We start from the raw sequence: 12818 nt of genomic DNA, 5'->3' as shown, positions 1-12818 counted from the left end.
AGCTGTGACACAATTTTTTCAACGCCCTTATTGCATCGCAACGGAATCGCTCCGTCAGGAGCCTGCCACGCCCCCGTCCGTCCGTTCGCCGCCCCCTCGCCCCCCTTCCCCTCCACCCCCTTGACTGACTGACTGACAACAAAGCAATGCTAACAAAATATAACAATAACAACAGGAAGAGGAACAACAACGAAAGCTTTTAAGGCCGCATACATTTTTAATGAAACGAAATGCGGCCATTAAACATTCCAGAGACTGACTTCGGAGACGCTGCTGTCAAGGCATCCTGCCTGCAGCCCCCCTACCCTCCCCACCCCACCCCCCTTCACTTCCTCTTCCTCTTCCTGTTGGCCCTGCGCCCATGGCCAATGTCCCGTCCCCTCCCCTCTCATCCCCTCGCCCAGCCACTCCTGCCTTTAGCAACAATTTAAACTTTTATTAATTTTACATACACAACATCCACACCGATCCTGCACCCGCCATTGTTGTGGCGGGTTATTAAAAAACAAGCTGCCTGAAAATCTTTTCTTAAATTAATATTTCTTTGTACGAGTGAAAGCTGCTGCTGCTGCTGCACGAACAAAAAAAAAAAAAAAAAACGAAACAAGAGAAGAAAAGTCGGGGAAAATCGAAACTGAAACTGAAAAATGAAGGAACGGAAGCTGGCCGACGACTTCCCGTTCCGTCGCCTTTGAAGCGGCTCTCCATTTATTTTCCCCACCTCAACTGCTCACAACTGAACTCTGAAGGGGGAGGGGGGGGCGTATACTTAATGTTAAGTCAACTCCAGAGGGGGGAAACATCTGTAATTGGAAGACTACGGGTAATTCTTTTCTATACGCACATTTCGGGCTTAACATTTTCAACTTTCGTTTGAAGTCGCACATGCAAAGAAGTTATGCTGATGAGTGGGATGAAATGAAACTGCTGAGGAGACCATTTTCCAGGCGACCTTTATTCGGTTCGAGGGTATTAAGCATCGCGAAATTAGAATAAGAAAAATTATGAGAAATCTGGACATGCTTTTCAGTGATTAAGCTTTTCATTTTTCGTTAGTTTGAAAGCAGATGGTAAAAAACCTATTAAACTTTTAGCAAATGAGGAGTAAAATATTCCTGTTATAGGATTGTTATTGATATTATGTATTTGTTAAGTAATAAATAAATTCATTTAAAATTCACAATTTCAATGAAAGATTTTTGATGACCTTTTTTTTGTAGGTTGTGTTTCAATACCATTAAATAACCATTGTAAAACTCTACCAACTAAACCTATGAGTCATATTTGAATGCTTTGAAATTGTTATAATTTTTCTTTTCGCATTTCCCCGAACGATTCGATTATTTCCTGGTGGACGGACATTCCCAACTCGTTTCGCTTTCCGCACGTCCAACTGGACTTGATGGGTTCCTTTCTATATCTATTCCAAGCTCGCCCCATTTTCCCTGACTTTTGCTGCCCAGCCCAGTTCTTGGCTTGTCCACCCATTCTCTGTCCGGAATTCTGTCCTCCTTTTCACATTTATTTTTTTTTTCGGGAAGCAGAGAAAAAACAACTATTTGTTATCCCTTGTAATTTGCATGGGCACACCCAGAAACGTCAGTCAGTCAGTGGGGAAATTGGGGGGCTTGGATGGGGCCACTTTGACACATGGACAACGTCTCCATCGCTGCACCCAAAAAAAAACAAAAAAAAAAGGAAAAACCACCCACTTGTGCCACTTTTCCTTCTTCACTTTTGCCCTCAACTTTCTCGTTATCATTTTTTGCTTTTTATTCCGCTCCCGCTTTTTTTTCTTGCTTTTAATTGATTTCGCTTAAGTCTCATAATCGTGACACTTTGGCGCCTTTTAATTTGATTTTATTGGCCCTCAGCATGCCACGCGGCGAAGAACCTCAATGGGGGGGAGGGGGGTATGTAAATGGGTCTGGGAAAGGGTTCTCGAGGAGCTGTGACCCGCGTCAATTGGCGCATTTTATGACGGCGACCTCGGCAAACTTTATTATTTTGTAAAAAAAAAAAACAAAAAAAAATACAACGTTGACATGGAAAAACAGGGAAAACACGACGGGTGAAAGGGGTGGAAAATGGAAAGTGGAAAATGGGGAAAGGACGCTGTTCGCATTCCTCTTTTGAGATATTTTATGCCTTTTTACGTTCTGTTTTTGTTTTGTGTTGTTCGGTTCGGTTTTGTTTGCCTTAGCGCCGCCTACATTCTCGTTTTAATTTGCGTAATTGAGTGGCTCGTTTTAATTTCCATTTCCTTTTCCCCGACATCATTTTTTCCTGCTACTCGCAGGGTAGCAAGGGTTTTCCGGGGCCTTGAGATAATTTCAATTTGAAAAATATATAACGCTGTACTTCAAAAGGTAGGGGCATTTATAATTATCATTGTTGTAATATATGTAATTTCTAAAATATTATTAATGTATGCAAATGGTTTTTATTACAGTTTTATTACAATTAAAGTTCTTAGGATCATACAAAAGTATTAATTGAAAATTAAATTTGGCATTTTTATAGTGAAGAGATATAGTAACAAATGTATATTATATTATATTATATTATATACTTTTTCAAATAATATTTTTGTATTAGCCCAAGATTATATCAAGGGGTAATCCCCAAGTTGACATTTTTTGAAAAGTATCTTTTATATTATTCTGCGTATGTAGAGCCCAGAAGAAGATAAAGAGAAAGTAAATGGACGGCAGATGAGACAAAAAAAAGGAGGAGGATTGGGAGCACAAAAGGCGGCTTATTAAGTTGTTGCCTTTGCCTTAATGAAAATGACAAACTGCCAAACGAGTAAATTGTTTTGGCCAGCGACGGTTAGTGGGAATTCCGTTTCAAAAAGCAGAAAAAAGGAGCCAAATCAATTTTCAAGCGGGATGCACAATGGGAAATATACTTACTTATTTCTTCTGAATTAGAGCTACAAAAATATCGATTGTTTGACAGCTTTTCAGTCAATGTTTTTCGATACTTTCGACTTTTTTTTATTTGGCATTATAAAAAAAGAGCTTGCACATGCCCTAAAATTATATTACTTTTGACTAATTAATATTATTTGATATTAGGAAAAAGCTTTAATCACGAAAGTAGTTAATTTCAATGTTAATTGTTACACAAAGCATTCTATCGAAAGTATCGAAATACTATCGATTGCTTTGCACTCCACTTCCAACAAGATCCCATGAAACTGTGTGCTGATTTCCCTGTGTGCAACAGCAAGACATTTGACAAGAGCTGCCCGCAAACAGTCAAGAAGAAATTAGATTTAATTTAATTCCGAGCTCACCTATCCAGCTATCACTCAATGTTCGGCCGGGGCAGTCGAGCATTTAGCCATCCATCAGTTGACCCATCCGCAGTCCGATTGCTCCGGTACATAACTGATGATGAAGTTGCTCAGTGAAGCGCCAACGAGCGATGGAAATTCAGTTGCCCAGTCAATGGCATTGATGCGGTGGCAGGATTCAGGGACGGGATCTGTGCCACCCATTCCTCATCCCGGAATACAACAATCCGGCAATCCGAGCTGCCAGGACATTTAATTTATTAAAGAATTTGCAAAGCAATAAGTTTGCAGCCAGTCAAGGCCCGTCTCCCGGCCCCAGATCCATTTCCAGTTCCAGATCCAGTCGTGCCACTCCCACTTCCATCCATCCAATTGCCGAATCCCGCCCCCCGCCACGTCCCGCTGCGCTACAGTCGATAATCGTTTTCATTAAGCCAAGCGACAGGGGGCGCCAGCGTGCAACACGGCGGCTTAATTGCTGAAACGCCCCACCGACCCACCAACCCACCGACCCACCAGCTAAACCACCCACCCATCCCATGTTCTACATCCCCACCCATCAGTCAAATGGACAGTCGCACTAAGCGACACTTTTTAATTAAAACGTAAGAACAAAGAGGGAGTGGAAAGCTCTGGTGGGGAAATTGCTAAAATAGATGGAAGGAGGGGTTGGGGAGGGGGAGGGGGGTGGAGAACCGGGAAAATCCTGCGCCGACTTGAGGAGAATCATCTCATCTCGAGACGGGACTTGAGACCACAAAAATTCAATCAAATCACAGCGCATTTGCTTGGGCATTTGAACACTAACCCAATCTCTTTGAACATCGTTAGGCGGCGAAGTGAGTGATGGGGAGTTCACCTTTTATTTAAGAACTTTTCTATCCCAGTACACTGGACATCATTTATGTACAGGAACTTCAAGGGTATATATTAGATTTAAGTCTAAATGGTAGTCAAGAAACCATCAGATAGTTAAGGTATACCGATTAGTGCATTAGACTTTCCAGTATTAATACCATTAAATGAACCGACTTCCTCGGACCGCAACAATCAGATCGAATGGCAGCCATCAGGCGGGCACAAACATTATCTTCGGGGAACCCCTTCTCCGAATTTCCGGCTTGCCATCCAATCTCTTGGCCAGGGATCATTAGGCGCTGCCTTGTGGAGCGGGTGAAAGTGGATAGTGGGGCACTGAGATACTGAGGCAAGGGTTCACTTGCATCGCATCTTGCTTACACGGTAAAATACTGGACAATCCAAAATGATTTCATAGCAAATTGTCAGCTTTTATTTGCAACCTTCAGAAATAAAAAACATATCGGATCTGAAATCATAGTATTACTAAGATATATGTAGCAAAAGTATAATTGTCTCATTTTAAGTCCTTCTTGAAGCTTAAAGAACTAAAAAAAAACACCTTTTAATACTTAATTTCCAATGTTCTGTTACTTCGTGAGGACGAGGAAACATAATTTAAATTATAGAACTTAAATAAACTCCATTTGATACACAATTTCTTACTTTCTGTCAGGCTGTCTTATTGTTTTCTGTGTGGATCTGAGTAAGGAAGCCATCACCTTCGTGTTGCGGCTGCTCATTTGCGTAATGCACAAATTTAATTTACCAAAACGCAGCCCAAGAAGGAGATGCTGCCCGCTCGGCGAACTTTCGCCACGGAACATCAACGGCGAAAGTTGCTTACCCGCAACGCATTCAGTGCGGTCCGCTGTCCGCTTTTCCACATTTTCCCCATTTTTCCCAATTTTCCCCGCCCATTTTTAAGGGAAAAGCTTACGTTAATTGTGTGTATCCTCCAGCTGCGAGTATCCGTGAGTTGCAACTGCTTGGCACCTCCTTTTTCGTCCTTTCCTGAGAAGGCGGAAGGGGGTGGGGGAGGGTGGAGGGTGGAGGGGCGTGGTGACCCCAAATGGGGGACGGCAAAGGCCCAGGATCCGGGCTCATTTTAATCAATTTTTAATTTAAATTTAATAGAGTAACACGCTTGGTGGCCTGGAGAAATGGCGAGAGACGGGGAGAAAGGAGAGAAAGGGAAGAAAGTGGGGTGGAGAAAGGGGAGAGGGGTGGCAGACTTCCAGGGGGTGTCGCAATACATTGGTGTCATTTTACACGCATTCCTAGGTAAATAATCTTCAGAGCGTCACTAATGCGATGACTTTGTGGCGCCCTCTCGCGGCGAAGGGTGAAAAAAGGGGGCGGTGCAAAGGGGATGGGGCTTGGCAATGTAAATTTGCGCGTCATTTCGGTTCGTGGGGCAAATGTGGGTTAAGGTGTCACAGAGCACTGAGCGGGCGATATTTAAAGGATTAAGTGATTTCCCAGAAATTAACACAAGTGAGGGTGTGTCCTGGGTGGGCGCCATCGATTTCGGCCTTGCTGTGGGTGGCTGGGTGGTGGGTGGTTGGGTGGTTGGGTGGTTAAGAGGCTGGATGATTGGGTGATGCCTGCGATGTTCAAATAGCTGCTTCTCTGGGTGGCTGGGCGCTTTTTCTCGGGCGTTTTGCGGCCAGCCGGCAAATTGCGTGTTATTTTGACCATTATGCTTGGGGGCTTAACGTAATTCAATTTATGGCCTTGGTAAGCCCCCACACCCCCCCTTCCCCTCTCTCTTTCGTCCTTTGCCGTCGCTGTCAATTGGTTATTTATGCGCTCTTTTTAGATTTCAGCGGTTAATTAAAGCACATTATGCCTTAATTGCTAGATTAAAATGCCTTTTTTTCCAACAGCTTCTTTTGGGGCTTATTTTTTCGGTGGAGTTCAAGGAAATAAAATAAAGAGTGCTGACCTTTTGCCGCATTTTTTTTTAGGTGCCTTTTAATGACTAGCAATTAGTTAAAAATTAAAATGATAGCCGAGAAAAGAAGATCTTCCAGACAGAATGTGAGTTTCGAGTTTAATCAAAGAGAAAGATACCTGGAAAAAAATAAACTCATTTTGAGGATTTTTAATGAAATACATTTGAACAATTATGTTTTCTTTTTTTACTTAGATCATATCTTCTCTATTTATAATTTTAGCTTTCAATTTCTATCTTAGAAGATGGATAATACGATTTTTTGTTTTTTAAATACTTTATGTTTCATATGCATATCGTTTGTGAATGTCAATATTCAATCGTTTAAAGTGGGGAAACTTTAACAAAGAATTTCCCTGGAGCATTTCCAGATGTTTGGAAGTTACCTCCGGACAGGGGCAGTGGGTGGTTGGGCGGTGGGTAGTGGGTAGTGGGTGGTATGCCCGGCCAGGTGACTTTGAGTGGCCGTGCACCTGTCATTTGTCAGCCGGAGTCGCACCTTTGATGGGCCTGCGATTGGGGCACGGATGCATTCGGCATTCGGCATTCGGCATATGGCATTCGGCAGCAAACTGCATTTGTCCACTTTGATTGTCATAATTGCATTTCTTTGTGTGCGTGTCCGTGTGCCTGCGAGTGTGGGAGTGTGCATGTGTGTTGGTGTGTGTTGGTGTGTGTTGGTGTGTGTTGGTGTCCAGCCTGCACTGTGTACGTGACAATGGCAGGAAGTCAGCAGTAGATACCTGTACACTCGAAGAAAATCCCTTTAACTATGTTTGAACCATTTCCCCTTTGATTTAAAATGGTACAACAAATTTAGCTTTCTTTTTAAAGCTTACAAATTCTGAAAGATGGGAATCATTAAACAAAAATTATATTTTACATATTAACATTCCAGATTCCATTATCTGGATTTTGTTATTTCAAAGACTATACTCGTTTAGCTTATTTCATTAGCATAACAAAGTTAAAATGCTGGTTATTACTATTTATTATTATTATTATTATTCCTTGAAATTCTATATATTTTTAAAATTACAAATTGAAACCCAACTGTGATCGCAGCTTAGCAAGCACATTAAAAAATGTACATTCCATTAATAGAAGAATGACTCTTCTATTACCAAGTTAATACAAAATGTGTTATTCCAAAAGTATGCCAGAAAAAATGTCTTCTTCCCCTTTTAAAAAATCCTGGATACACTGTTTCTATCTAAACAATTTTTTAAAATCTATTTGCATGCTCCCTATATTTCTCAGTGCAGGAGTAGGCGCCAGACGAAGGCTTTGCTGTCAGAGCCGTCAGCACAAAGTGGGGAAATATCCCCCAGAAGGGGTGGGCTTTGACACAATGGAGGAGCGTCCCCAAGGGGGAGGGGGTCTACAGGGCTGGGGAGCGGGGAGCGGGGAGGGGGAGGGGGGCCTATAGAGCCGGAGCGGCGTCAGCCGACGTGTAATGATATTAGTCCCGGACTAATGTATGCAAGCTTCTCTAATAAGCGCACTGCACATTATTAGTTATTAATTAGTCAGGTGAATTGCCCACGAGGTCCTGGCACTCACACACACACATGTGTATGTGTTTTATGAGTGTGTGTGTGTGTGTGCGTGGGTGAAGGCTTTTGTTGTAATCTCCTCACCGCATTGAACTACATCTCTCAGAGCTCAACAAATGTAAAGCCATATATGTACGTGTATGACTACAATGGCCGGCGGTGTTTTTCGGATGCTGCCTCAACATCCTAAATTATTAGAAATGAGCTAATTGAAAAACTCGTTGCGCCCCACACCACCCACACCACATACACACTTCGCACACACACATCGCACACCCTCACTTAACCCCCCCCCCACGTAATGGCGTAATTCATCACGTAACGTGAGATGTAAATTGACAGCTAACAAGCACAAATCCGGCAGATGCGGAAATCCAGACAACGGAAAGCCGATATCCTTTGACAAAAGGATTTCGAGAGCTAACTACCTAACTCGAGGCAAGAAAAGTTATGGTTTTTAGTTACTTAATTTTTGGCATAAAAAAATAAAATAATTACAAAGTAAGTACATACTGAAAAACCCCTTTACATACGTAACTGCCGAGACATTACGTCGACATTAATCAGCTGCGTAAGCGGGAAAATTATCTTTGCGTGCAACTTCCCCTTGGATTACGTAGCTTATGCAACAAGCCAAATCCATTCCCCTTTCAGCTCAGCTGCTTAGGTTACGTAAAGCCATTTGCGGTAAACTATTTGCCAACAGCGCTTTTTGTTTTGCGAACTGCAAATACCCACCTTTCTTCGCAAATTTATAAAAACTACTACTTCTACTCGTGTTCTGCGCCAAAGTTATAATGTCTGAAATCAGAGTCCCCAGACCAATTCCATTGCCAAACCAATCTGAGAGCCCAATCACGCGGCCAATCCCGTTCAGCGAACCCAAGTCCGGTCCAAGTTGGAGTCGGGAAGTCCAAAAGTCCAGAAGTCCAATCCCAATCCCAATCCGAATCAGCATCAGAATCCGACTGCGACTGCAGCTTAGCGGGAAATTTTCTATGAATGCAGCCATGGCCATGGACCGCAGGAGGTCCGAGAAGCGACAGGAGACGAGGACCGACCAGAGCCGGACAGAACGTGCCACATGTATGGTAAATTAACACCCTCCCCGCCAACCACCCACCCCCCACCCCTCTAATACAGTGCAGCAAAATCCTGTACAAAGGCGATTTTTTAGAGAGCTATAGCATTCCATTTTTAGAATTTAAGCAAACACACATAATTCATAAAGATGAAATATAACCTGAAATAGTTTTATTTTATATTTTTTATTTTAAATTAAAAAAATATATATATCCTAAAAATATATTCTAAACATTACCATAAAAGTAGTAGTTATAGTCAATATTTTTACAATTTATTGTTTTATATGAATATAAATTATTATTAGTTTTCTTGATAATTTAAAAGAAGTGAAAAACAATAGCTAGAAAATGTTTGACTATTTTGTAGCTAGTTTTTTTTTTGGTGTAGGACCTAAATGACTTTTCTGCGAGTGTAGCGCTCGAAAGTCGCGCTGCAACTGTCGCATATTGAAACGTTAATCGCATTGCTCCTTGCAGTTTTCCCGGAAGGGAAAAAACTCGGTTTCGTACCGGTGGACTGGTGGTCAGCGCGGGGGCGCGGGGATAATGGAGGGATAATGGCGGGGGTGTGGGTGCTTGTGGGGGGGTGGTGTCTGGAGCAAAGGCCGTCATATTTAGTTTTCCTTGACGCTCGCAGCTCACACAGCTGGATGTCCTTGCAGTCAGCCGTGGTCCCCCCGTCTTTATCCATGTCCTTGCCCCGCCCCCCGCCCTTCGCCCCTCGCCATTTCCATTGCCGCCCCAAAGCAACGTTTGCGATGATTACTTTTGGTGGTTGTTGGCTGTGGCGAGTGGCCCGCCCCGCCCCCTTGCTGCCCGACCCCCCGCAACGCCCCTTTGTTGTTCGCCGAGTGGTCAATGACATTTGCTCAGGAGCAGCAGCAGTAGCAGTAGAGTTGCTGCCAGCAGCAAAGGCAGCGAAAAATCAATGCAGCAGCAATAACGACACCGATGACTTTCAGTAACCCCCCCTCCCCGCATTCGGGATTCTACCCCCCTTGCGGACATTTAACCAGATGCCAAGGACTTCGCCCACCTCTCACCTGCAGGCTCCCAAAACAACAAAACAACGGAAAAAGAAGCCAGTCTTCCAGTCGAGTGTTTTGGCCACATATTTCACAATTATCATAAATTTCTAGGCCAGGCACTTGCTTTTCTTTTAAACTGGAAATTTATAGGCGCACTTGTTTCAATAATTGGATGTTGGCCAGAGATTGCCAGCAATTGAGGTGATGCCATCGGAACTTTAATAAGTCAAATCGTTTAATTGTATATTCAAGCAATCGATAGACTTTCTTAAATTGCTACATGCTTTTCTTAACGAACGTTTGTTGTCCTATTTAAAATTTCACAGCTGTTTTTCTGAACCAAAATTATTTTCGTTTTGTTTATATTCACTGACACGATAAAAAATAATTGGATTTTTGTAATTAACTAACAAACATAGTTTTTGCAAATAGGAAAATAGCCTAAAGATATGGTATAATCTGCAAATATGGTATAATCTGCAAATAAAATGAAACAAGAAATAAAGCAATAATAATTTAGATAAGCCAGAAATACGATAATTTTCTTTATATACCCTTGTATATGTTATACATATGTGCACGGTTGATTTGCTCAAGTGTTTCGATAATTAAGAGCACTTCATGTAAACACCGTCAATTGAAATAATTTGCACATAGTTAAAAAAAACGAGGTTAACTGGAGAATTTGGCAAGGATCTTGAATCCTTTGGGAAACCCCGTCGAGAGCACTTGGAAAACCACCAGTTCCGAACGCACGAATTCCACTCGCTGCACCTCATTTTCTCCTGCTTGGCAAACATTCTGCGGCCATCTCACCTGCCAGCAAATCAAATTCCAGACATTGGCCGAAGGTTTTCTCGCACTTTGCCCGCCGGAGAGAAATGGGGAATTGCGGTAGCAACAAGTTCTCCAATTAGCCACGTGCCTCGCATTCTCGCCCCGCTTTTCCCGCTTTTCCCGCTTTTCCTGCCTTTGCCGCTTTTGACGCTCACCTGTTCAGGCAAATCGTGGTGCTGGCGCGTTAATTGGCTTTCATAATTGACCAAAAAGGACATCGAGGCTGTGGGTAAACCGCCGTCATGCCCAGTTGCACAGCCAAAATTTGTAGACGTTCTCCTCTGGAAATTAAGTGATTTTGGAACCAATATTATCTAATCGGTCCTGGAAAGGTTTTCGTTTTTACATTTGAAATCTTTATTTGTCAGTCTACACATGTGTCTTTTAAGAACGATTTCGAAACAAATAAAACTCCTTTCGCCCTTTGAAAATATAAAAAGCACATGTTAAGTGGTATAAAACAAAAGTTTATGAAGGAGAGATCGCCAATCCAACGATTATAACCCATTGCTCCCATTAGAACAATCGGAAATATAAATGAAAACAAAATGAATAAAAATCAATATATCAAATTCTTTATTTTTGTAAAAGCTGCAAGGGTATATAAACTTCGATTTTTCAATCAATTGTATCCGTTCTTTACACATGACAAATAATACCATAATAACATACGACGCCTAATTTTTGTAAAAAGATTAACGGTGTCTAAATAACTAAAATAATATTTTTAAGAACGTGATAATTTCTCTGAGTGTGTCTGACCACTGAAATGAAATGAGCAAACTCCGTTTCCCTTTCGACTGGCAATTGCAGCGTGGCCGATAATTCCTGCGGACATTTTCCGCATTCGAACCGAACCGAGAGCTGGCCAAGAAGACAACTCCGATGTTGATGCATCCAATTAGGCGGGCAATTACCAAGGACCGATGGCCCGAAGGAGCTGCAAGTCACTCTTTGGCCAGAAGCGGCAGGTGGCTGACAAGGCGGATTTCAAGGACCTGGAGGTTGGGCTTCACCCTCCCCCTTTTTCTTGCTAATGAGGGAGCATGTTTGAAACAGTGGCGGCCTATTTGGTAATTTTTACATTTTATATCTCTAGGCCTCTGATTTCAGATTCCTACTGATCATTCTGATTTCTCATTTCAAAGTTTTCTGATTTTCACTTAAAAGGTGAAATTTCAACTGTGAATGATTATGAATTTATGAATTTGTTTTCTGAGAATACCACTTGATTGGTCATTTTATAACGAATTCAACAAGGTATGACAATTCAACATTCGACGTTTAGTTTCCAGGGTTTTGATTCAAAAACCGAAAAGTCGAGCTGATTTTTCCGGTTTTTGGCCAAAATATTTTTCCTTACGGGTACCCTTTTGATTTTTTGCGACAAATATTTTTTATAGATTTTTTTTCTGAGAATACCACTTGATTGAAAATTGTATAACGAATTCAACTAGGTGACATTCCAACATTGGATCGTTATTTCGCACGGTTTTGATTTAAAAACTGAAAAAATGAGCTTTTTTTTTGTGGATTTTGGCTATCAAAAACATATATTTAAATCACATTTTTTAGGGTTTTTTGTTGTAGCTTTGCCAAAATAAGGCGCACAGCCAAAAGAATGACTGTTTTGTCCAGCTGAGAACCTATACAATCGATTCCAGGAGGATTTGGTCCATTTTATTTTTTGACCGATTTTCGCATTTTTGATAAGGGGTAACACTTGATTTTTTTCCAAATATGGCCCAAAATAAATATTTTTAGCTGAGTATACCGTTCGATTGGAAATTTTGTAACGAATTCAACGAGGTATGACATTTCAAGATCTGACCATTATTTCCAAGGATTTTGATTAAAAAACTGAAAAAATGAGCTTTTTTTTTGTGGATTTTGGCTATTAAAAACATATATTTAAATCACATTTTTTAAGGGTTTTTTGTTGTAGCTTTGTCAAAATAAGGCGCACAGCCAAAAGAATGACTGTTTTGTGCAGCTGAGAACCTATACAATCGATTCCAGGAGGATTTGGTCCATTTTATTTTTTGACCGATTTTCGCATTTTTGATAAGGGATAACACTTGATTTTTTTCCAAATATGGCCCAAAATAAAATTTTTGAGCTGAGAATACCATTCGATTGGAAATTTTGTAACGAATTCAACGAGATATGACATTCCAAGATCTAACTATTATTTCC

Source organism: Drosophila rhopaloa, unplaced genomic scaffold, assembly GCF_018152115.1.
Source record: "Drosophila rhopaloa isolate 14029-0021.01 unplaced genomic scaffold, ASM1815211v1 contig_3, whole genome shotgun sequence".
Lineage (NCBI taxonomy): Eukaryota > Metazoa > Arthropoda > Insecta > Diptera > Drosophilidae > Drosophila > Drosophila rhopaloa.
This window is presented reverse-complemented; position numbering follows the sequence as displayed.